Genomic DNA, 26,001 nt, shown 5'->3' on the forward strand with positions numbered 1-26,001 from the left:
ACTAACAGCAGATAATAATCCATAATGTCACTTCAATCATGAGATGGAATGTGGTACTTTATGTTCCCCAGGAACATGCAAGCTCCCCAGCTAGCTGCCAAAAGCTAGCTGACAGCACCATCTCTTCAACTGCAACAGCTGATGGACTGCAGTGCATCCAGCATCAGTTCTCCTCCAGAGAGGACCTTACATGGATAGCAGTGACCATTATCTCTAAGACTGGTGTCTCCACTCCAACAAGAGGGAACGGACACACAATTTCTTCTTTGGTCTAACTGCAAACCACACCATTCCCCTTAGCATTTCTAATTTTTTTCTGACTACAAACATTGCAGGCACTAGGCCCAGGTAACCATGAATCTGGTGCCTAATTTTTCAGCTACACATGAGATACATACATGGAATTTCCTTGAAATTATGTCCAGCATTTTCTTGTCTTAATATATTGTTATATCAATTTCTGGCAGAATTTCAAGGCGAGCTACTCTGAAAACAAATTTATGAAAGAAAAATGAGCCCAGAGAGAGAAAGATTCAGTTTCCTTTTCCACATACAACTCATTTTAATTATCATCCTGAAGGCAGATCAGTTAATTGCCAGGAACAACTGAATATTTTTCTTTTTAGGTAGAAGTCTTTACATACTCAGACTGAAAATCCTAGCATAAACTAAAAACAGACCTCATTTAGTATTTATTTTGCAACATAACTGTTTTCAAGCTATTGTTTCTGCGACATAATGGTAACTCTACATTGCTTAGGTACATACCTTCATTGTCTTTCAACATCTGAAATCAGTTACACTAGCTAATAAAGTATTGTATCATGTTTTCCAAGCTAAGCATACATATGTGTCTCTAGGTCTAAATAAATATGAAGGTTTTATTTCACAGAATAACAGGATTTTCTTCAAGGCACTACAGTAGAAATATGATTTGTTTCTATTTTTCTATACTTAAGGGGATGTCAAATAAAGCTAATTTGGCAGATAGAAACAGCAAATAAAAGAACTGTAACGTCTTGTTTTGTTTTGTTTTTTTAAACATAGGTTGTTTCAAAAGTCCTGTTGATTTCCATGGAAACTACAACAGGTAGAAAGAGCACAATAACACTATTTGATAAAGCACATATTCAGCTACAAAACGTTCATTTTTAACACAAGTCACACCCGTTAGCTATGCATTTTTGCCAACAATGAACAGAAGTCTGCATGCTGCACTGGTAAAAATCTGCACCTGTGGATGTGACTACCCTCACTGTCACCACTGCTGAAAGACATCACTCAGCCTCACTGTGCTCACATCCACTGTTCGGTCTCCATCAACATTCAGCAAGTGTCGATGAATGTCAATGAGTGACATTCTTTCCACATGGAGGAATTCAATAACACATCTTTGCTTCATATGCATTTCCATGCTAGACACCATTTTGTCAGACTGCCCTTCTGCTGCCACCTGTCACAGGGCAACAAAATTATAATCAATTACATACTTTGATTGTATTATATTTTATTTAATATATTTACATAAAATAAATTTTAATGTATACATATATTTAATACATATATATATCCACACACATTCTTTTGGTGAAACAACAGTACTCATACTGAAAAGATTTGAATACCAAACAGAGCAATCTGCAAATGAAAGCATTTCAAAACCAGGACTTGTAGTGGGCACACAACAAAACAACAATGACAAAAGTTCTTGAAAAGTATCTTGCCTTCTGGACTGAAGAAGTGATGTATTTTACCTGGGAAGAACACTGTTCTGTTAGTTTTTTGTTGTTGTTGTTGGTTTTTGTTTTGTTTTTTGTTTTTTTGATTAAATACACATGTTGGTATTTGAAATTGGAAGACATGGCAGGCATAAATAAAGCAGTCCCCAGCTGCCACAGTTTATTATTAAAAAGTAATATAACTAGAGAAATTATTTGGATTTACAGATGTTCCCCATTAAACGGAGGTCTTTTGGAATGTGCTATTTCATACAAGTGAAGTCTCCAAACCATGTTCAGGCTTGGGGAAAAGGGAAAGAAGCTCCAAACAGCCCACAGGTTGCTTTCAGGGTGAGCACTGATGGTCCAGCACTGGTTAAACATGGCAACAGGCACCTGTATGTAAGTGACTGCACTGCAAAATGGGCTACCCAAAAAATCTACCAGCATGGAAAGAACACTCAGAGACAGACAGGTTACCTGGCTGACATGACATCAGTCCAAAATCTGCTCTTCAGAAGCCTGCATTTTGTCCAATGGACCTTGTGAAACAAACACAGCTACAGAGACACCTAATGTGATCTTCTGAACAGCACATGAAACAGAGTTCTACCTTTGGAGCCAGAAGTGCACCTATACACCTGCAGGGGTCACATTTGTTTTTTCTGGGCATACTGTTTGCATTCAGCTCACTGTCTGTGCTCCTCCACTCAGAGGTGCCTAATTTCATAGAATCATAGAATGGCTTGGGTGATAAGAGACCTCAGAGACCCTAACAGTTCCAACCCCCTGCCATGGGCAGGATTGCACTCACCAGATTAAGCTGCCCAGAGCCCCATCCAACCTGGCCTTGAATCCCTAGGGAGATGGGGCACCCACAAAATCTCTGGACAGCCTGTACCAGTATCTCACCTGCTCTCTTATTTCCCATCTCTATAACTTTAGCTTCAGAATCAGCTTGCCAACCTACCCACATTACTGTCCTTTTCTGTTATTCATCACACCACATCATTCTTTTCCCAGTCATAAGTGATTTTTAAATTCACATGGGAAGTTCTTTCTATGCTGCAACTTAGACAGAATTAATTCAGAAATGTCTTGATGGCTCCCTTGCCCAAGAAGCAAGGCTGCCTGAACACAGGGTCCCTTCAAGCCTCATCATCTCCAGTCTGGTGACTCTATAAAGACTGACAGGGGTAATGCAATGCTTTGGCTCACATCACCAATAAGATCATTGAAGAGCCCATAAGCTTATCTGGAAACCCAACCAAACACTGACAACTCCTATTTAGAGTTACATTAAACATCAGTCATTTAGCCAGGTCAAAGCGCATTCTTTGACTCTGCTCTTTTTTACTCTGTGAACAAAAATGGGTGTTAAAAGGTTAAATACTTGACCTTCATTTATTACATCCTTATCTATCACTTGAACTTGTCTCTTTGTGTAAAAACATTACTAAGTTAATTCAAACAGACAAACTTTCCACAATTCCATACTAGTTGGCATTAGTTCAACACATTCCTCTTAGCGCCTATTAATTCAGTCCCATCATGGTCATCACAACATCCTGCCTCAAGACTGACTTTCCTGGCACTTCCACAGAGCTCACCCAGCACCCTTCCCTGGAGAAGATGGAGTGTGCTTTTCAGATAGCACCCTGTTCTGAGAACTTAACAGTGCTGCTATGACAGTCTAAGCAGACGGCCAGGTTGAAGTTACTGGCAGAGGGAGAGGGTCCAGTGACCATTTCTGGTGCTTCCCCACTCACCAACATCAATGTCCTCTTACCTCCACAGGCAACAATAACAATCTCACTGTGGCTGGCAGCCGGTCCACCATGAATCCATCTGTATTCTCAACCTCTCTTCCCCAGCAGCCCATTAAAAAAAAAAAAAAAAAAAAACCAAAAAAAAACAAACCACCAATCCAGCCCCAGTCTGTGTTGTACAACATTAAGTCATCCCATGTAATCTAATAAAATAAAGACATAACACTGATGTCATCTTCTCGTCTCTTAAACCACTCCAGAAGTAAACCAGAAATTGGAGATATAGGGGTCAGGATAGGGATGCAAGTAGCATAAACACATCAGGGAACTTGCTGTTCAGCTTTTCCAAATTTTCTGCATGTACTTCTTTGTCCCTGAGGATTTTAAAGGATACTGTCTAATGGATGATGTTACTGAACTGAAATCTGTTTTCTTATAAACCTGTAAAAAGAGCTACACTGTCTCTTCCAAATTCTGCACAACGCTAATAAAAACCTCACTGTTTTTTCACTCTCATTTGCAGTTACACTGTTTCTATTGAGTAATGTACCGACTGTAAAGCTGCAGTTTGCTTTGTTCCTGATACAGTAAACTCAATTTCATAGTCCTTAACCCAGGGATTGGGACAATCACACCTCTGGGGCACACTTAGTTTAAACAAGATTCGCAGCTGGCTCCCCTTTGTATAGGTAGTGATCTAAAATATATATAGTTCTGGTTCCTTTTTTTCCCCAATAGTTGGAATGCAATTGTGTACCCTGTACAGAGTATCCCTGTACAGAGCACTTACATACACAATGCAATGACAAATTACCAGCAGTGCCCAAAGATTTAAGCCACCTGTGAGGTGAAATATTACAAGATTAAGTTCTGAGAACATTGATTATTATCCAACTCCAAATACAAAAGATTAATGTAGGGAGGGAAAAAAAAACAAACACTACAAAAAAAAAACCCAGTTATTCTTGTAAAGCAGGAGCTTAATACAGCTATATGGTGCATGTTATGTGGCCACGTAGAATCTAGTGGATGGCACAGGGGAGCATTATGAGTTTTGTGTTACGATGGGCAAGGAGACACACTGCAAATATCTGAAACTTTAAATCAGTTACACAGCTGCATTCAACAGCTGGGGACCAGACTTCAGGATCCTGAGGCTCTCTGGCAATTTTGTGCTCTGAAATAATTCGCAAAAAAAAGTGTATGGACACTCCTCTGAGTTCTATGGCAATTGGAAATAGGCATGGCACAGTTAATGCTGAAAAATGTTCTGACAATGACAATGCCAGCAATGCTGGTTTGTTTTTTTAATTAACATTCCAATTTACACTTCGGATTTCTGTACATGCAGAAGTGATTTATTCTCAAATATATGATCGTAAGTACTTGTATAACATACAGTCTTGACGACCAGAAAACAAACAATTAATTAATTTCCTCTTACTGTGCATAATACCCACATAACCTTAAGCCAGATCTCCACCTGTACTGCAACAATACCATTGCCAGATGGTTATTCTATTTCAGTGCTTTTAAGAAAAGTTGTTTTCTTTCCGTTCAGATCAAAACCTCATATAAACTTAAAATACAAATATTCCCTAGCTAAAGACTGTCCACAGCTATTTCTAGATTTACTAAAATTTTCATCATTTTCTGCAATAATTTGATGCTGATATTTTCCCATGCAGTTAGTAAGCAGTTACAGAAAGGAATGGAAGATTACCTTTCCTCTGTGCTGGTCAGCTTCTGAGACAACTTCAGGAAGATTCCAAGCTTTTCTTAATATGAACTCAATATCGTAATGGCCTTAAAAAGAAATGCTCCACTTAATACTGATCTGTAAACACTCCCTCCTGCAATTAAGCCAGTGGACATCTAAACACAACACAGCCTTCCACCTTTCCAGTGGGATGGAGGAGAGAATTAGGAAAAAAAAAAAAAAAAAAGAAGTGGAACTCAGATATAAAAAAAAACAGCCAACGAAAAACAAGTGATGCACAGCACAATTGCTCACCACCCAATGACCAACACCCAACCAGACCCTAGCAGCACCTGCCCTCCCGCCAACTCCCCTGTGTTTTATAGTTTTTTCATATCACACCATATTTCACATCACGCCAGGAATATCCCTTTAGCCAGCTTAGGTCAGCTGCCCTGGCTCTGTCCTCTCCCAGTACCTTCTCCCAACAGGCCCTCACTAGCAGGACAGCATGAGGAGCTGAGAAACTGAAATGTCCTTGGTTCTGTGCAGCATTGCTGAGCAACAACTAAAACACTGGTGTGTTATCAGCTTTGTTTTTCTCCTAAAAGCTCCTAAAGCATAGCATCATACAACACCATGAAGAAAATCAACTCTGTCCCACCTGAAACCAGGACGCTCCTGAACAGAAAGAGAAGATAAAATGCTGAAGACATTATTTAACACATTTATATTCCCTCCAGAATGGAACTGTTTTCCTCTACCTCAAAAACTGCAGCTCTTCTGAAAGCAACTGCAAATTAATCACAGATCATTCACGGCTTAACTACCACACAGACTTAGCCTTTTTAAGAATTGGAGTTTTTGTATTTTATATTCTAATATATATATTTAATTAGATCAATACAAATAACTGAGATATTTTTCAATTCAATTCTATTCCTATTCACCAAATCTAGGGTAATATAGTCAGTTTCACCTTTCCAGAGCAAAATTAAACATTTCCCAAACCAAACTGTGCTAGTTTCAGATCCTGAACGGTTGAAAGGCAGGGCAGCTTTACAAAATTGGAAGATATTTTAAGTAACAACAAATGATTAACGTTAGCTTTTCCCTCAGCCATTCTGAGATTAAAAGCAAATTCAACATATGCAATGTAACTCTTTCAGAGAAGTATGGAAACTACCATTACATGCTTGGAGGCCTTTATGCTTCGATCATTTGATACCACACAATGAACCCCCCATATTTTATCGCTTCTCCAAAGAATAGGATGTGCAGACTCAGAATTTTGTTCTTCTGTAGAAGTCAAATAATAATAATAATAAAAACAATGCTGCAATGCATATCTACAAGAAATTTTGATGTAAGCACAAGAATTTCTTGCTCACTGATTCACTCAGAGGCTGGTGACACACTGGAACAGGTTGCCCAGAGATGTTATGGATGCCCCATCCCTGGAGGCATTCAAGGCCAGGCTGGATGTGGCTCTGGGCAGCCTGGTCTGGTGGTTGGTGACCCTGCACATAGCAGGGGGTTAAACTAGATGATCTTTGTGGTCCTTTTCAACCCAGGCCATTCTATGATTTTATGATTGCTTTCTTGAAGGCAGATCTGCATTCAGGATGGAAAAGTCATATTTTGTCAAGAGTTTTTTCCTGAGAATAGCAGACAACTGAGCTCAGGGTGTACAGACCTAACAGAAGGCCCCACAAAATGGAAGTCTGCATATAGGATTTGAATGTACACAGTGTACACAAACAGCATATGGAAACCATATCAATATACACAGCACATAGCATTTACAGGGGAGTATTTACTTCCCTGGTAACAGGGATGAATCTCTTACAGAAACAACAGACTTTGCTGAACTGGTGCTGTAGAAACAGGAACCTTCCACTCCAAAAAAGCTCAAATTTCTGCCACTCTACTCCTTTCAAACCAAAGGAAACTTCAATTTCAAATCCAATTTCACATCTTTATCTGCATATAAAAGGAAAACAATGACAGAATTGGAGTCCTATTTTAGATTAAAATCAAATAAAGTGTTTTACAAGTTTACAGGAAGCATTTCTAATAATCACATTCTTGAAAATACTACTTTTACAAAATGGAGGAGCAACAAGGTCTGCTCAGATGTAAAAGCAGTAGGTGCAGAAAAAGATAAAGAATCTTCTTACTTTAGGCAGGCCCACGCAGTCTTTGAGGAGACAGATCACCAGACAAGATGCTTTCAGCTCCGCTGCCAACCCTTAAATGAGGTCTGAGAAGGGGTAGATCTAGATCCTAGCTCCACCCCTTCTGGTCACTCAGCTGCACTGCATGCGCCTGAGCTCCCTTGGGTTGGCCCTGCCTTCCTACCAGGTGCTCAATCACTGGTTCAAGACAAGACTTGGCATTTGTAATGCAGTTACCCTAGCTATAAATGAAAGATCAACTTATGCTTTCCATATTTTAGTAATCTAGCAACAATTATCCTCATTACATTTCAGAATGCTAAAGTTTCTGAAAAGCACTTTTTCCTCAGTATGGATGGTTGAGGATTCAGTTGTTTCTATAAAATCACTCTCATCAAATCACGCATTCATGAAGAAAGCCTACTGAGACAGCAATGAGATGTAAAAATAGTTAACTTTGTCTTTAAGGACCAATTTTTGTGAATTTTAGGATAAAAATTTTTAATTATGAACTGTAAACACACTAACTAAAACTGAAAACAGAATCACAGAAAGCTTTAAAAATGGTTAAGTATGAAAGTGCCTCATATCTTTAAAATTAGTATTTATCATAGACAATTTAATAAGCCTTACTTCATGGTTGTGTGCCACATCTCACCTATTCTGAAAAAACTGGAAACACCAAAAGAATGTATGATTAAAAGATGGTTGAGTTAACTGAAAAGTATGTTGTGAGTGACATTTATGAATTCACAAGAGGGGATGAAGTTATGAGGCTAAGGAGAGGGAACTGAAAGAGCTCAGCTGTCCCTTCCATTTAAATCTGCTGCACAGGCTGTATCTTCTGGCTTAATTCATTGTCATTGCATCTGAAACTTTAAATGAAAGAGATGCCTGTATTAGCATGCCCCTTATTTCTCACCCATAAGCTCTCCACCTGTAAGCTCTCCATCATTCAGCCCGAGGCAAAGCTCAATACATTTCAATTGCTCTCCCACATAAACAGCAACTCCATCACCTTGCCTCACTGGCCTGTCTTTCCTAAAAAGCACATATCATTCTACTTCTGCAAGTTATCCACCATGTCTCCACGATCACAATGAGATCACAACTCTGCCACCAGACACGGATCTCCAGTTCTTCCTGTTTATTCCCATGCTGCATGCATTGGCATGAAGGCGCATCAGAGAAGAAAAGGCAGCAGAAGATGCAGGTATTTCTAAAGGGATGCAAGAGGGCATAACTACACATATCCTTGAAGTGGCTGGCCTTCTTCTAGTTCGTATCATGGGAAGCAGCTAATGAACATCTGTCACTGTTCTGGTTGGCCTAGTGCATTTCCCAGCAGTTGAAGTGGTGAGAGCATCGCTTTTCTGGACCCTGCCCACCAAGTCCTTAGCTTAAAGCTTGCTTCACCAGGTTAGTGAGTCTGCTGCCAAAGGTTCCCCTGCCCCTTCTAGATGGGTGGATCCCATCTCTCCCTAACAGGTTATAATTTTCATAGAAAGTTCCATCATCATAAAAAACAAAATGCTAGCACCAAAATGCCTCATGCCAGCACCAGCCATGTAGCCAGGAGTTGGTATACATTATACAACTACTTCTGGCTTCCTGCCTTCCTCCAGCTTGCAAAACTGAAGAGAAGATAACTCGGGCACCAGTGTTTTTCACTTGCACTCCCACAACGTTATAGTCTTCTTAGATTCTGCCCACATTCCAGCTTTCAGAATCATTCATGCCCACATAAAAGAGCAATAGTGGATAGTCTATACTCTTGACAAGCTGTGGCACACTCTTAGCCACGTCATGGATCTTGGTTCTCAAAAGGCAAAAAACCTCTCAAGACTCCCTGTCAGACTGGTAGAGGGGAGCCTCAATGCCTTTTAACAGAGTCACCCTCTACAAGCATGCAGCATTTCTTTTCATTGTATCTACTGCAGGCTGCCAGTATGGTTTCTTCTTGCAGATCCTAGTCATAGGTACTATGAGTGTCTATAGCTGTAAGAGCTTCTTACCTGTTTTCAGTAGTGAAGCAGAAGGGTGGGGACTAAAGTGGAGCCCCGCTTTTCTGAGTCACCGGAGACCAGTGCCTCCTACTAAGTACTGTCTTCTACTGGAATATGATTATTAAACAATCTGTGTCTGATATTATGAAGCTTTTTTAACTTATTCTTGCAGTTCAGCCTCTTGTCATAGAAGGTCATCCACCTGTGTCCATCTTGTGTGAGAACTTACCTTATCATCAGAAGGTTCAGGACATTTGGTGCAATAACTGCATGAACCAAAGTCTCCTGTCTTATCTCGGTGGATGCATCAGACATCTCTGGGGATTTCCCTGAAGGAATGCAAGTGCCCATCTCTATACTGGCAGAGATTAAGAACACTTTTCCTGTTTTGAACCTGCAAGCAAGGTGCAGCACCCTCCCTGCATTAACTGCTGTAACAGCTCAAGTTCATTTAAAAACAAAACAAAAGCCAAAACTGTTCTCTTAGAAAAGAAATAGAAAACAGACAGTCCAGTCAGTCTAGGTCAATGTAAGACATTGAACAGAGTATCCCATTTAATTTTAACATATCTGACTAATGTAATCTTTGCTATTTGACAGGAAACAGTTTCAGAGAAAATGATTTCAATACACAGAGTAACACTTACACATAACCTATGTTTTCTTCATTTCAACCAAATATCACCTTGTTTCCTTGACCTCATTTCATCATTTAACAAAGCAATTAAAAGAAGTTTTGTTTTGCTCAAAAGTAATCCCACCAACCTTTGATCAGTTTGATACCTTTCTCTTAATGTCTTTGATTTTATCATCATCTTTTCATAATAGGAACCTCAAAGAGCCTGCAGTTCAAATAAATGAAAATGAAGTCCAGAAAAGAGAGGTAAATTACAAAACAGGGAAGAGATGTGCTTTCTTTTCATTTTTTCCTAGTCCATAAGTTATTTTTGCATACAATATTTGGAACTGATTTTTTTTCACCATCTCAAACTCAGATCTCAAATATTCTCAACATTTCTTACTCATTATCAGTTTTTAGAGTTCTCAGTCCCACTTCCTTTTCAGTTTAAACTGCATAGTAGCTAAATAACATTTTTCAAGACACATCTTGATGTAATGGTTTTCCTGCTGTTACTTTTATTTGGGAAGCTAGATGCTGTACAGGGGATGATACTACAGTGTCTGTATCTGCTAGTATTTTCTTGACAGATTTCTGTCCTGCAAAATTATGTATTAATATTGCACAAGAGTCAACTCTGAATTTAAAAAAAAAAAAAAAAAAAAAAAAAAAAAAAAAAAAAAAATTTTTTAAGAAATCATCTCAATTATGGCCAAATAACCCTTTTGTTACACACCTAATCAAACAAAATTAGGATTTTCTCTCTGTACATTCAACCAGAAATACATTCCAAAAGATAGCTGTATAGCAAGTAATCAGATTTTTTTTAATATTAAATAGTATAAAAATTTAAACCCTTTGCCACTTGCTTTTATATTTTTCAGACAGCATATGTGTTTAAAAATTGAACAGCCTCCATAGTAAAATAGCTTTCTACCATGTTCCAGAATAAACAAATGCATAGGTGGTGAATCTATCAGCTGAGCTAAGCAAGATCATGAGTACACAGACAAGTAAGTGAAAGGGAGGCAAAATAATTTCCCTCTAGAGGCAGAAACTCATTTAGCCATATAAAAACAAACATACAAACAAAAAGAAAAAACATATAATCATTAGAGAAAATTGTTTATCTACTGCTAGTGAACTGATACAATAAAGAACAGATACAGCCACAGTGTGGGCCACATCCAGGAAATCTGTGAGGTCTCCTGGACCACACACTCTCTACAGAAAGTCACACATCGTAATCATGAAGCAACCAGCTCAGTCCTGGCAATGCTCTAAACACTGAAATATGGCTAAAAAACAGAGAATTCACCAAACTGTTTCTGCCACCTCATGAACTGCTCCCTTGGCTGGACAGAACTCCACATATTCCAAGGGCAATTCAGGATGCAAGAATAACTACCAGCCTCAGCTCAGACCTTAACCCCCAAATAATTTCAGTGCAATAGGAGAAATACATCTGAGTTTGCACAGTGTTTTCTATTGACTGCTTCATTTATTTTCTAAAAGCTTCAACATGAGAGACCTTCAGAACTGTGCTGACTCTCTGAGATTCAGTCTGCAACTACAGAGGTGGGTGCAGATCAAATCATTTCAGCCTACAAATTAAGAAACAACTAAACATATATGCAAAAGGGAAGAGACAACCCAGTACTTCCCAGTTATGTTAAGTCAGAGGAGGAGATGAAGGTTTCCACTCAGTGTTTTCCCTCCAACTGTTGACAGGTAAGGAACACTACTGCAGTAAAGCAGCCCTTATAAAAATAATGATGCACACACTATCTTCAAAGCAAAGCAGATGAAATAGAAGCCATTCAAAAACTTGGCTCTCAGCACAGCCGTGTTGTTGGGGGAGGGACCAACTGCTGAATCATCTACCCCACTCTAAGAGCATGCAAACTTCACCAAAAAAAAAAAAAAAAAAATCAAACTTCTGTTGCACAGACAGGCTTAGGCTGTTTGTAAGTACCCATTTAAAGCAATTTTCCGCTTGAAATCTTCATCTCAGTCACACATACAAAAAAAAGTTAATAAAAATTAAGATTCTAGGCTTAAAGTGTGGATTTGCCTCTACATACTAAGGACAATACTGAAGTGCAGTTTACATTCCTTTCATTCTTCATAAATGAAGACTACTACAACATTCCTCAACTATTAATGGAGTAACAGGACATACATGTAATGATTTAAAAAAATATATATATTAATTGAAACTAACTAAATTCAGATCTACTGTTATGTATAATTCGTCCAGTATCAATTATCACTTACATGGGATCAAGCACTCCTTCAGTGGGTTTGCAGATGACACCAAGTTTTGTGGTGCAGCAACAGCCAGAATGTTACTATACAGCTAAGAAACTTTATAAAGTGACCAGTTGTGAATAGCAGAATACAAATGAATGTCCACCAGTTGGAGGACATGAATTTTTAAACAGGACAGTAGGTTACCACAAGAGCAGCAGACAGAGTACTTACTACATGGACACGAAATAAACACAGATAAGGAGATACACATGTGCTTTTCACAGGCAGATTTCAGATTCAGCCCTTGTATTCAACTTCTCACCCTCCCTCAGACCTTCTATCTCTTCCTCTCTTCATGAGGACATTGCCCAGTGAGCAACACTGCTCTAGACAGTGCTTGAAGTAGTGGTTTTAGCTGCTCTTATCAATTACCATTCCTTTAAAAACAACAACAAAACACCACAAAACAAACACTCAACCATTCTTCCTTCTCTGAATAAGGAAATACAAAACAGAGTTTCGAGTTTCTGAGACTCTGCAGGAAGCCATGGAATATAAAAATTACAAAACAAAACTCTGCTTTAAAAAAAAAAAAGGTGAAATAAGCTTTACATTTTTTATGAAATTGACTGGGGAGGGGCACCTATTGTCTATGCCACACCACAAAAAGTAAGCTTTAGATAATTTTCTCCCCCTACATTGCAAACTGGTTAACCATGTTACACAATGGAACCATAATTGCCCATTCTTCATTATCAGACCAACATCTGCCTGAAATGAGTCATAATGTCTGAAGAATTCAGAGATTCTGTGGAATATACTATGTGTTTGCAAGACAGACAGGATCTTCTCAAATACTTAGAAATATCTAAAGGACAGTCAAATGGATGAGGCCAGGCTCCTTTTGGTGGTGCCCAGTGACAGAACAAGGGGCAATGGGCACAAACTGGAACATAGGAAGTTTCATATAAACATGAGGAAAAATTACTTTGAGTGTGACAGAGCAATGGAACAAGCTGTCCAGAGAGATTTTGAAGTCTCCTTCTCTGGGGATACTCAAAATCCATGTGGATGTTTTCATGTGCAACCTACTGCAGGGAACCTGTTTTAGAAAGAGGTTGGACTAGGTGATCACCAGAGGTCCTTTCCAACCCCTAAGATTATATGAATCTGTAACAATGAATGATTTTTCTACCCAGACAGACACAGGTTTGAACTTTCACACTATCATGTGCAGAATGTGCAGAAAAATACAAGTGAGCATAACAGCTTATTATTATCTATCTTTGTTCAGTCATTATGGTAAAGTAGATTGGAAAGGGACATGGAACTGTGACATCTTCCCAGTTATCAGGCTAGCTTTTCAAACATTTTCAATGCAAAATGTTTTTAAAGCAGTAAACTAATATATTCTCTGTAGTTATAAGAGGAAACATTGAATGGAAAGTAAATCAATAAACATCAGATCAATGCCTGCCTACATAGATTATCCCTTAACGAGAACTCTGACCATAGACAAGGATTCAGAATGAAATAATTTCAAATTGTTTATTATTTTTTTTTCATGTTAGAACTTCTTGAGCAAGTTGTTGATATCTTTTAGACTCATATAATAAAGAACAAAATTCCCTGACAACCAATATCTTTCTATTAATATTATTGCCACTGTCTAAATTTTAATTGTGATTATGATCGGAGAAGATAGTAGTAAGGTCTTTTAGGAATGCATTTAAATAATGATTTCCCTTTCAAACTTAACCTCTGAAAATAATATTTAACACTTTTCTCTCCCAGAATAACATCTAGTCACATAAAGACTTGGTGGAAGAATCATTACTGTAGATACTATGTTAGAGATCAATGATCAGTTAACAGATTGACTGATAGCTAGGATAGAAGGCCATTTATCTTTTTTTTTTTTTCCCCTTTCTTTCTCAGTGTAACTCAAGTAAACGATTAAATGAAAAACAAACAAAAAAAAAAATCAAGATTTTCTTTAGAGTGTTTTCGCAATCAAATCTAACACATGAGCACTTCAGGTGTATTCCCCAATTCTCTGACAAAGAACTTTGTTTTACTGAAGAGCACTTCAGCTATAAGGTAGGCTTCAGGCATCTGAAGAGTAGCTTCACATTATCTAGCATACTACTCAGAAACATAATCAGTTAATGCCATGCCTAAGCCTTCACCTGTCCATGTAGGAGAGGTGTTTTAGTGGAACAGAAAAGCTGGACCACTTTCCAGTCTAAACAGAAGATTTATCTTCCTCTATCAATTCAGGAACACACAGATGTGATACTGCTGACTATGACTAATTCTGTTTGGCATAGCTTTAATAAACCTTCAGAGAGCAGAACTGTATTTGCTGTGTGCAAATATATAATCAGTTCAAATATTTACAGGTAATAGAAGATGACATTTGAAGATCAGAAGACTTCTGGGGTTTTCAACAGTTTATTCTTAAGGTAGTCATAAAATAGTCCTGAATTAGCATTCACTCAACATGCAAAGATCAAAGGGACTACTATATACAAACACCCCAACAATAACAAAACAGCACTCACAGTTATTTACAACAAACTTCAATAGCCTCACCTACACAAACCCAAACGTTCTCTCAGACCTCTGCACACTCCTGCCTTCCCCACCACCAAAGCCACATACTTCAACCTAGCTCATAACAGATTGTGAAGTGAATGGAGCACTTGATAAAAACATACTTTAGTGGCAGATGTGGAAGCAGACTACAAACACAATGAAGGGACATCCTACTACCTACCATATGACCCGTGCCTCTGTAGCCTGGTCCCTACCTCAGTAGCAGGAGATAATGGGGAATCTAGCTGCTGCTAACAGAGTGCACAGAATGGGTTAATACTAGCTACAGATTAAAAAAAAACTCTATGGCAACCCATCACTGAGTATGTTGCCCACATCCAGGCAAAATCACTTTCCCTCACATCTCGGACTATAAAGAAAAGGAGCATAAAATATTTTAAGAGTACAAAAATATAGGGAAAATTTAAGTGGTCAGACATGAAAACACCTGCAGATACAATCTGGAGCAGAAAGCATTGGCAATTTAACTTTCATAGCCACTTTAGACAAGTCAGTAATGCCCTGTTAAATGTATCAACACGTGACAAAAAAAGCCAAGAATGCGTGTGCAACATATGGCTCCATGTTAATTAATACCAAATTACCCATCTTGTACGTCATCAGTGGGTACAATTGCCATGCAATAAAGACCCCAGAGCAGGTGCAAATACAAACACATTTCTGTCCAGTTCGCCAGAGAAAAGGACACTGCCTTCATGAGGACTTCACAACAGCGCAGACGTACAAATGATATCTGACTTAGCAATATTGGTTCTAGGTAGACAAATAGTATCTGACACAGAAGAAAACCTTTTTATGCTAACATAAGCTTAGTAAAATTTAGGATGAAAGGATATGTTTATGGTAGAACTTTGCACCATGTGACTATGCATATTTGATCTGACTGTGAATGCCTTAAAGATATACCACTGAATCCACACTCCAAATTAATCCACTACATCAGTGTCTGGAGAAAAGTACGTAGCCCAGCATCCTTCTTTCTGTACCTCTCTGTCTCATTCAGTGATATAAGAACTTTCAACCATTTCTCTAGCTCTACAGGCAATCTCATGTATTTTGTGCGCATGTCAGCATTTAATAAAATTTCAAACAACTGTTGGAGAAAATAAATCAGAAAAACCAAGCTAGGATTACAGACATAGCTGCTTAGATTCCCCAAACAAGACAACATGTATTATCTCATCTGGCATTTTAGTAAGGCAGAAATGAAACATAATTTGTAGTTAACATCAACTGGCAGAAGAAAGACAAGAGTTCATGGTAATGTCTGTGTTTTGTTAAAAAATGTACTTCTGTCTTAAATTATAAAGAAAATGAATAGGAGGCTTTTAGTATAAAAAATACAAGATTTGCAGATGCTACCCTGAGTTGCTAGCTCAGAGAAAAATGCGTCTCAAGTTTTATGCGAGTTAAAAAGACAAATCTAAAATTACGCCAGGTCAAATCTTCTACCCAGTACCCCTGTCTCCAAGGGCAGCCAAAAGCATATGTCTGGGGAAGAGGATAAGAATAGTGTAAGCATTTAGTCATACTTTCCCCAAATAATCTCTAGTCTCCAACAATTTGCTGTTCAGCGTCTTTCAAAGTCAGAGGTCATGCTTATGTATTTATTAATGCACTACAGACCTTTTCTTCCATTCATTTTGTCCCGTCTCCCTTTGAATTGCTATAAATTTTCAGTATCCACCACACCACATCCTGTAGAGTTACACAATTTAATGACGTGTGAGTGAAACAATATTTCTTTTTTTTTGCTATTCTGAATCCAACACTTTCTAGCTTCATTGACATGTCCATTAGTTCTCATACTGGGAGAGACAACGACCTCTATCACTCCTGGCATCCCATGCATGGTTTTATAAAACTATCACTGCATCCCTAGGTGTCTATTTTTCTCATCAACTTAACTGTTCTTTGAATAGAAAATATTATACGTTTGCAATTGTCCTTGTAAGACTTAACTGGGTGTTTTCCAGTTCTAATGGAACCTTTCTGAGATGGTGGTTCATAAATGCACGTAAGCACTGAAGATGTAAGTACCCTCAGGATATAAATGGCAGACTTGTGTCCCATTCCTTTAAGAAAGAATCCCAATAACCTAGATTCCTAACATTCCACTTGATTTTTTAACTGTGACATACTCATGGAAACATTTATTGTTCAAGATCTCATATCTAAGAGATAAGCCAGCCAGCACAGAGCCTATCACTTTACAACCATGGTAGGTCTGGTCTTCTTGTCCCAGCATTTCCATCAGTTTTTCTTCAACACTCAGTTGCATATACTGTTTTTTGCCTAGCTTCTTGGTCTTAAAAATACTTCTGCAGGTGTTTGTTACCAGGAATTACACAGCAGCAAATGCATACTGCAAGTTATTATTTCTCCTGAATCATGTAGGAACAGCATTGGCAGTCAAACAAATCCATGTGCGTCTCTACCGGTAACCTTCCTCTCTTGTAATAATAAGCCATTTACATCCACTGCTGGTTTTTTGCTTTCTTGCCCATGCAAGAAGATTTGCTTTTCCCCACCATAGCAAACTGTTTTCCTTAAGAGCTTTTCTGAATTCTTAGAAACATAAAAATCACCCCTATCTCCATTATCTATATGCCTCCAGGTTTATAAGCCACTAATGCCCCTTGAAAAACTCATGTTCTCTCTGCCCCACTATCTCATTTTTCCACTAAGTCTATTCCTTGGTACACCCACACGTTGCAGACCATAGTCTGCAAACCACTGGCCTGTGGTCCCTCTTCTGGATTCCCTGTGAAGATGCCACACATTCACCATGTTCAACCCTCCATTACCAAAGTGTTTCAAATGAAACATCACTGCATATTTAACGGTTATTTCCTTTCTCAATCAGTTCTTCTGCACCTCCCAACAACAGTTCAAAACTGACCTTCTAACAAGTTTTCCATGACAAGGATTTCCACTGCAAAAACCTCTATTCATTTCTCCTACTGCAAATAGAAAGGCAAAATATCAACTTAACCTTTCTATTATGGCCTTACCTTATTCCCTGATAACCTGTTGGCCATACAGACCCTCTGGAGAAATTCCAACTCCTCAATTTATTCCTCAGACTCTTCATTAAACTGCCTTCTTACAGTCATTAAATTTTGCCAGAGTTTATCACTATTCTGTACCTCTTTCAGACACAAATGTATTTTCAGAACTAAAGCCAGTACTCCTGAAAATGCATTTTTCCATGTGCACTGATTATGCAGTGACCTAGCACTCACATTATGAAAACAACTAAGGATGTAGGGCATTCGTTTCTTATGAGAAGTATTATCTCCACCACCTGTAAGCTAACTGAAAGACTTGAGAAAGGAGGTTCTCCCTGAGCATTAACATCTGCACAAATTGCTTTCCCCAGCCAACAGGCTCATATGAGGCCCAGTGAATTTTCATTCCCCAGATTCTTCAATGCATATGGCTAAAACACTTGCACTACTAGGAAAATATCTTTTAATGGAAGGACATGTCCTTTCATTAAAAGGATCACTACATTTAGGAAAAAAAAAAAAAAGAAAAGAAAAAAAAAAAAAAAAAGAGAGAGAGACAGTTAGAAATGTCTTCCTTTCTTTAAGGTAAGGCTCCCAAAAATATCTGTCCACACCGTACAGATGCTGAAAAAGTAACCCATTGTATTAGCAGAAGGTAGTAAGTTTGTTAGAGGAAGAGTTGAGAATTCAAACCTGACAAACCTGAGAAATTACTTGAGAAACTATTATCATCTTTGATAAGAACACGTGCAAAATGTTACAGGCAGGCAGAAACAATAAGCAGTAAAGCAAAGAGTGAGAAGGATGTCTTATAACCCTTGTGCTCGGACAAGGATCTGCCTGAACATGAAAAAGTTATAGTGCTGCAAGACAAGCATTGAATTAGCAAGCACAAAGAGGATTCTTTTCTATTTTACTCAACAATATTAGTAAATCCTCAAGGTTAATAGAGTCCTAATTTGAATAGAAAACTTCAAAATAGATGTGAGATGATGAAAGATAACTCAAGAAAAGTAACAAGAATAACTGAAGTACAAGAAAAAAGCACCTCTGAGGTGAAATAACTGAGCTTGAAGAAACAGTAGGCTAGAATAGGTAAGAAGTAAACCTAGTAAAACACACTCTAAGAAGAAAAAACAACTGTTTTCTCTGTCTAATAGAGATGCAGGATGGTGTGAAATTACAATAAAAAATGTATGAATTTGATAATGTGTGAAGAAAATTTCTCATTGCAAGTTGATATAAGGGAGATTGCTGGGATAACAAGTCACATGGGAGATCTAGATGATCATAACTGGAGGCAGATGAATGGACTGGATGAATTCATAAGGTCTCTTCCCGCCCTGTTTTTTTAGGATCATTTCATATAATCACAGTACATCCCAAGCTGGAAGGGACCCACAAGGACTGAGTCCAAGCCCAGGCTCCACACAAGACTATCCAAAATTCAAACCATATGTCTGAGAGTGCCATCAAAATGCTCCTTGAATTCCTGCCCTGTGCAGCCCATTCCATGCCCACCGCCCTCTGGTGCAGACCCTGTCCCCAGCCCCCAGCTGCCCTCCCCTGGCACAGCTCCATGCCGTTCCCTCAGGCCCTGTCGCTGTCACACAGAGCAGAGCTCAGCGCTGCCCTCCGCTCCTGTGAGGAGCTGCAGCTGCCACGACTGCTGCCCTCAGCTCCTCTGCTCTGTGCTCAGCACAGCCAGGGGCCTCAGCCACTCCTCATAAATTCTGCCCTCTAAACTCTGCCTAGACCTTGTCTAATAGGTTTATGTCCTTACACTGTGACACCACAAACTGCACCCAGTTTGCACCCAAACTCACCACTCAAAGTGAGACTGCACCACGGCAGTGTAGAGTGGGTTAATCTCTTCCCTCATGCCACAGAAAACAGATTTGAAGTAGCCTGTTCATATACAAAATATTATCTAGATCTCTCCCTGACCATATCCAGGAAGCTTTAGAAAGAAAGAAAGTCTAAGAGCAGCTAAGAGCTGCATGATTACACCAAAAGTGAGGACTCCTATTCTCTAACAGTCTCCTCAAATGCAGATTGGAAGCAGATGCATACTCTGCTCAGTATAGCACGTGTAGACGTGCAACATCCTGAGAGAAATTGTCTTATCTATTTACTGTGCAGCATGTAGAGCACACAACAGAAAAACTACATAAATTCTGCCAACACAGGCTGGTCAAACATCAGTGAATCAGAATATTCCTAAGGTGCTGTTTTAGTCTGAACTTTCACTCTTTCACATTAACATGTGCCTTCTTGCACTATGCAAACTCAAGACAGGCTGGATATTTCTGTTCTCCAAATCTGCCTGCGATGAAAAGCAAACTCTAATTCAAGCTGTCAGGGCTGTCATGGAATGTGGTCTGGGTCACTTTGGCATAAAGATTGGTTGAAGGTAATTACACTGATTTTATGCAGCCATGATCACAACTAATGTCTGAATAAACAAGCACGCACAACACAAACCTCATGCATATTTCTGCAAACTGGCTACCTCTACTCAATTATAAAGCATCTCAACAGGGCAATCAGCTGGGCAGTCTGCAGAAAATCTTGCACTCCGGCTGTCACATACTATGTCTATTAGTAGCTTAAAGAAAACCTAAAATAGAGAGAAAAATGAGAACTTAGTTAACTCTTGAAAGATAAACCATACCAGAATAGCATTGGCATGAGAAAAATCAATGCACAGATAAAGAAAGCAGGCAGGAGACAACACTGCTTGAAACTTTCTCTTAGGCATAGAACTACATTGGCATTATCATGCTAAACTTGGACCACCAGTTGATGTTGAATTTGTAGGTTAAAATAATTTTTTAAAAGCATAGAAACAAATCCTCAAATATGACTGAATTTTAATATTAACATACAACCTGTCTGTGCAGGACATATCAAAGGAATACACACGTGCTGAAAGACCATAACAAGAGCACACAGCCATTGAAATAGAGCTTCTCTCAAAGTTGTTTAGCAGCATATAAAACTGGTGCATCAGCACCAACACCAACTTTAGTGAGGTGGTCCATTTTTGAGAAAGATGGTTCAGTGCAAACTCTGGAAAAAAACAGCTGTTTACAATGACCCTGATGTACACTGCAATTCACTGACCTATGTAAATTTACTTGGCCTACAGATACTCTCCTGGCGAATACAGTTATAAAATCTGTAAACACAGATGGCACCCTATCTGCAACCTCAGAAGATCAAATACAGCACTTGAATTTGTCCTCCGATATCACAGCTGATTATTTCCAAACCTGTTTAAGGGATTATGACTGGAATCCAAACTAATGCCGCAGCAACCCAAATCCCAGCTACCTTGAGAAATCACACCACTTGAATGAAGCTCCTTGAAAATCTGCATGGCTTTTAACAAACCACTGCAACATTTCAGTCCTGATGACGTTCAAGTTGTAATAGCAAAAATTAAGCTAGACAGATGCTTTGGCAAAATTGCTTCATTAGCTCTTTTGTAGCACTACAAGCTGTTTAGAGATGAAAATGAAAAGATCTGAAGATCAGCTTAATGTACAGTTTTTCCATGTGTTGTTCAGTTACACCTTACAGTTGTCTCAGTTGGCTGCAACATGCTTTTTCTAAGGCAGCTTTTTTTCTCTTTCTATAATATTTCACTTTCTTAGTTTATCATTTAGTTCCATGCTCTCACCAGGGAGCCTAAAGCCTTAAAAAAATAAATAAATCTAACCAACAATACTTAAATCAATGTAAATAAGTGCTGTTTCCAAGCAAAAATGTTGCTGCAGTGCTCTCATCATGCAGGTAGGTGAACAGTCTGGATTCTCCCTTGAAGAATCCACCATCTAACTTGGCCACAGAGTCCCAAAATGCAAAAGTCAGCATGATTATGAGGACCAGGAGACAAGGAAAACTAGAGAAATGAATCTTTAGCAACAGAGTGATCTGTTTATTATGTTTTACAGTTACTGGGTTCTAGTGATTGTATCAACCACATAGCTGTCTCAAGTTGTCTTCTACTGTGATTTATTGTGCTTGGTCATGGAAAAGGTAATTGCCCAATTACTAGACTATTCACCAAGTTCAGAATTTCAGATTTGTTCAGATAGATTGGTAATTTTTTTGGTCATTTACTTGACTTTTGTGGCAAATTTATATCTTAATTACTTCTTCACTGTGGGGATATTTTTCTTTGGAATTGACTTTCACAAGACTCTCTTCTAGAAAAATACATTTAGGCAAACTGATTATTCTATTCTCTGATTAACTGGTGTTAAAATGCTTATCCGTGATCTTTGTCTGACCTTCTAGAATCTCAACAGAGTGACCAAAAAAAAGGTAAATAAGAAAAAGATCTCAAATCAGCAGAAAAATATTTTCCAGAATACATCAATTACATTCAACAGCATAAGATGAAAATGACCAAAATTATTTGCTTTAATTAGAAGATTGTTTAAAAATAAAGTACTAGAGCTGCTCTTTACGCAGCTTTCAGAGTGCATGACCACACATCCCCAGCAAGGTAAGAAGACAAATAATAACGATTTTTTTTTTCTTTGTTTTGCCAAAGCCCTACGTTCAGTTTAATTCCAGTTCATCTGTAGTTACCATGCTAATTACAGAACAGCATATCATTTTAGCTCCACATTTGCAGAGAAGACCTTAGGTATTGTGACCTGGGAGAATCCTATCAATTCTTGTGAAAACTGGAAAACCAGGAAGTGGAAAAGGGCCAATCAAAGCTTACCAGACTTGTCAGCTATAATCACATCAGCAAGTGTCTTCGCACCAGCAAAAGGGCTCTAAGAGCAGGCAGTGCCTTCCAGTCACTCACCACCCCTGCCCCCTCTCCCACATGCATTATAAACATTGACAACCCAATGATAGGATCCTCAACAGAAGGAAAAATTGGAAACTGCTCTAGGGTAAGGGAGGCTGGGAAGGACAGGGACACAGAAGTGCTCCCGGCATTGCCAGCTGGCAGCTCAGCAGCTGAGCCCTGTTCCCTGCCCACAGGCTGGGTGGAGAGAATGGGCAGCCCAGAAGAACAGTACGTGCTAGCACACAGCCGTCTAATGGGGCTGGTCTTACATGAAGGGTTTTCTTCCTCTTTCTTCAGCCCTGGAATCAGTGGACTTGAAGTCAGTGAGAAAGGGAATTTCACAGACTCGTTGTTTCTCCTATGGACAACTAGTGCCTGCTGCGTTTAGGGATGAACTGAGCAGCTAGCTGTGTTCCCAGTTGTGACCACCACTTTGCTTCTACTGGAAGCCATCCTACCGGTACAGACTGTGTATTATAGGAGGAAATTCTGGAAATACAAAACTTGGAGAACAGTAGTTGTATTCTTCACATCACTCAGAACAATCACTCATCCCTCCTTTCCACTTCAAGATTTTTTTTTAATTTTTTTTAAAGTGCCTGCACTGCCACAGAACACAAAACAAAACCAGGCCCCTATCCTGGGGCAGCTACCAGACCCCATGCAGCTCAACCAGGCTCTGTCACAGCCTGGCTGCCTGCAGCATGGCACCCACAGTCCCTGCTGGCCAGAGCATACACTGCCATGAGGACTGTGCACAGCTGCAGGCTGCAGCACCACCACAGTCACAGCAATCCTGACCCAGACATAACAACACACCACAACCGGTTGTGAGCAAGTGAGCTGATGCATAGGCAAGCCCTCCAATTAAGTAGGAGGAAAAGAAATATATTTCTGTACAGAAATCCAGCATGCAGCCCCAAAAAATTAAGTTCTTAGAAACAAACAACCCAATACTATTACTTGCCTAACATGCAGGTACATCATCACCCCAGCATTTTCCTGAATGCTTAATAAAAACAATGATTAACTACAAAAAGATAAAGTGGGTAATTTCCTAACCACTTACTAAAACCACACTATCCCCCAGACAGAGAAAACTTGAGAAGGAAGCAATGATGTGAGTGAATGGTGTTTGCTGCCATCATACACAATGGAAATGGAGTTACAGTGCCACAAAACTGTGCCTGAGATGAAACCTGCTCATCAGGGATGGATGGTCTGTCTGTACTCTGCTTTAATAAGAGGCAAAGAAGGAAAATACTCAATAAGATGCCATAGTTTAACTAGGATTACAATTTTGTGACATGTTTTATTCAGAAGAATATTGACTTGAGTACCACCAATGCTTTCCAACACACCACGCTTTGTGCACAGCAGATATTCAGGCCCCTGTGAGGTTTCAATGACCAAAAAAAACAAGAGGGCTCTCTGCAGGTGTGCACTCACATGGCCAGAACCCAGAGCAGGACTGGGACGGATCTGGCATTTTCATTAAGGAATCTGTAATTGCACCTAGGGATGTCTCCCTAACAATGCCATACCTTTTAATTAACACACATAACATTTCCTTCCAGATGAGGTCAGCCTGAGCTTTTTCTTTTTTCGTTACTTCTCACATCCCGTCTCTCATTGGGACCGGCGCTCCCGCCGACGGCTGGCAGCACCCGGCCCTCCGGTAGCGGTACCAGAGGTTGTGCACTTGGCACAGCGCTCGGCTGATTGCCCTGGGACCGCAACAGCGCGTTCACGCCTTCCACATGATGGAATCACTCCAACAGACCTCTACCGACGCGCGCGCCGTGCCCTGCTTTCCCCTTCCAAAAGGCTCCCAAGAAACAAAACCCTTCTCAGACCCTTCGAAAGCAGAGGATAGAAAGATGCGGGGAAGCAAGAGCACGTTCGGAGCAGCGCTGAGCGGCCGAGACGAACCTCACCTTTCCCCGCGGCGAGGCTGGGGCTGCCACCGGCCGGCACCTCGTGCGAGATGGGTGCGGGAAGCAGCGCGCTCCACTTTGGCCGCCGCTCCCCCTCTCCGCATCCCGCCCCGCACGGAGCCAAGGGACCCCGCGATCTCAGAGCCCTCCCGCCCCGGCCGAGGCGCCCTGAGTCCCGAGGAAGAGCTTCCGCCGCCACCTCGCGGGAATGGAGGGGACGGGGCGAGCAGGCGCCCTCTGGCCCCACTGCTCGGAGCGATGCGGGCACCGGCTGGCTTCCGCCACGTCCCGTCCCGTCCCGTCCCATGGCTGCCGCCCAGCCGGCGCTCGGGCAATGAATGGAGCGCTCCCAGCGCTCCGCTTTCTTTCTTCCTCCTGTTCCTTCCCTCCCTCTCTCTAGCACAACTTTCGCGCCGCCGCCTCACCTCCTGCGAGCAGTGCCCGCTCCCCGGCTCCTCCTGCGCGCTGTGGCTCCGCTCCGCTCCCGCCGCCGCCTCCGGCCCGCGCCCCGCCGGGCTCACCCTGCCCCGCTCCCGCCGCCACCATGCACCGAGGGAGGAGGAATGGGAACCCGGCGAGAGCCGACCCGGCCGCTTCCACCCGGAGGGAGGGAGTGCGGCGAGGGGAGGGACGCGGCGCCTCTGCCCTGCCCACGACAGCCGCCTCCCCGCCCCGGGCTGCGGGATGGGACTCGACGCGGGGCGGCGCTGCGGGCGGCCCGGGGTGCGGAGAGTCCGCAGGGCGCCTCGTGTCTGTCCCGGAGCGGCGGTCGAAGGGAAGTGCCGCTGGGAGCGGTCATCGGAGGGCAGCGGACGCCGAAGTCTTGAGGAAGTGAGACGGACTGGCGTTCGCCTCCACTGCGAGAGGAGCAGCGGCGGACCCCCATCAACCGCCCTCTGCTCTTAGCCATAGTAAGAACGACTGTTACAAGAGCTGTAGGTTACAGTAGCTGTATGTTACAACGGCTACATGGTACAATAGTTCTACAACAGCCGTAGGTTACAACAGCCGAGCAGCGCAACAGCCGTACAATACAATAGCTGCTCTAACAGAAACAGCCATTACTCTCAAAACGGCCCTACTCGACCTTATCTTAGAGGACACATTAGAAAGTGGGAGTGCTGAACTCTTGCTTCCACACATTCCTCCTTGTCTGGACTGTCTAAAGGAAGGAAGGGAAAAAAAAAAAAAAAAAAAAAGTAAAAAAAGCAGCAGTTAATTATTATACATTTTTCACTGCAAGAAAGCACCTCAAATTGTCTGCAAGGCATCTACCTTTGCTTGTTTGTCTGTTTTCCTGGAATCTTTTCCCCCTCAGAATTAATTATTTCTCATCAGTCCCCCTGTGAAATCCCCCATTCATATGCTACTATTTCC

The 26,001-nt window shown here is 40.6% G+C and overlaps 1 protein-coding gene across 2 annotated transcripts in view; it reads right to left on the bottom strand.

Annotated features, from left to right (window-relative positions):
• Nucleotides 1–25,119, bottom strand: part of LHFPL2 (LHFPL tetraspan subfamily member 2) — a 123,389-nt gene extending 98,270 nt beyond the window's left edge. The window contains exon 1 of one of the 2 annotated variants that reach the window (XM_042875198.1): nt 25,050–25,119. The gene's annotated coding sequence lies outside the window, so the exon portion shown is untranslated. Of the gene's footprint in view, nt 1–24,624; nt 24,643–25,049 lie in introns of those variants that run through there. The other variant, XM_042875201.1, reaches the window with a different exon arrangement.
• Between the last annotated feature and the right edge of the window lie 882 nt (nt 25,120–26,001).

Source organism: Lagopus leucura, unplaced genomic scaffold, assembly GCF_019238085.1.
Source record: "Lagopus leucura isolate 7727_CA_CO unplaced genomic scaffold, USGS_WTPT01 Super-Scaffold_100014, whole genome shotgun sequence".
Classification (NCBI taxonomy): domain Eukaryota; kingdom Metazoa; phylum Chordata; class Aves; order Galliformes; family Phasianidae; genus Lagopus; species Lagopus leucura.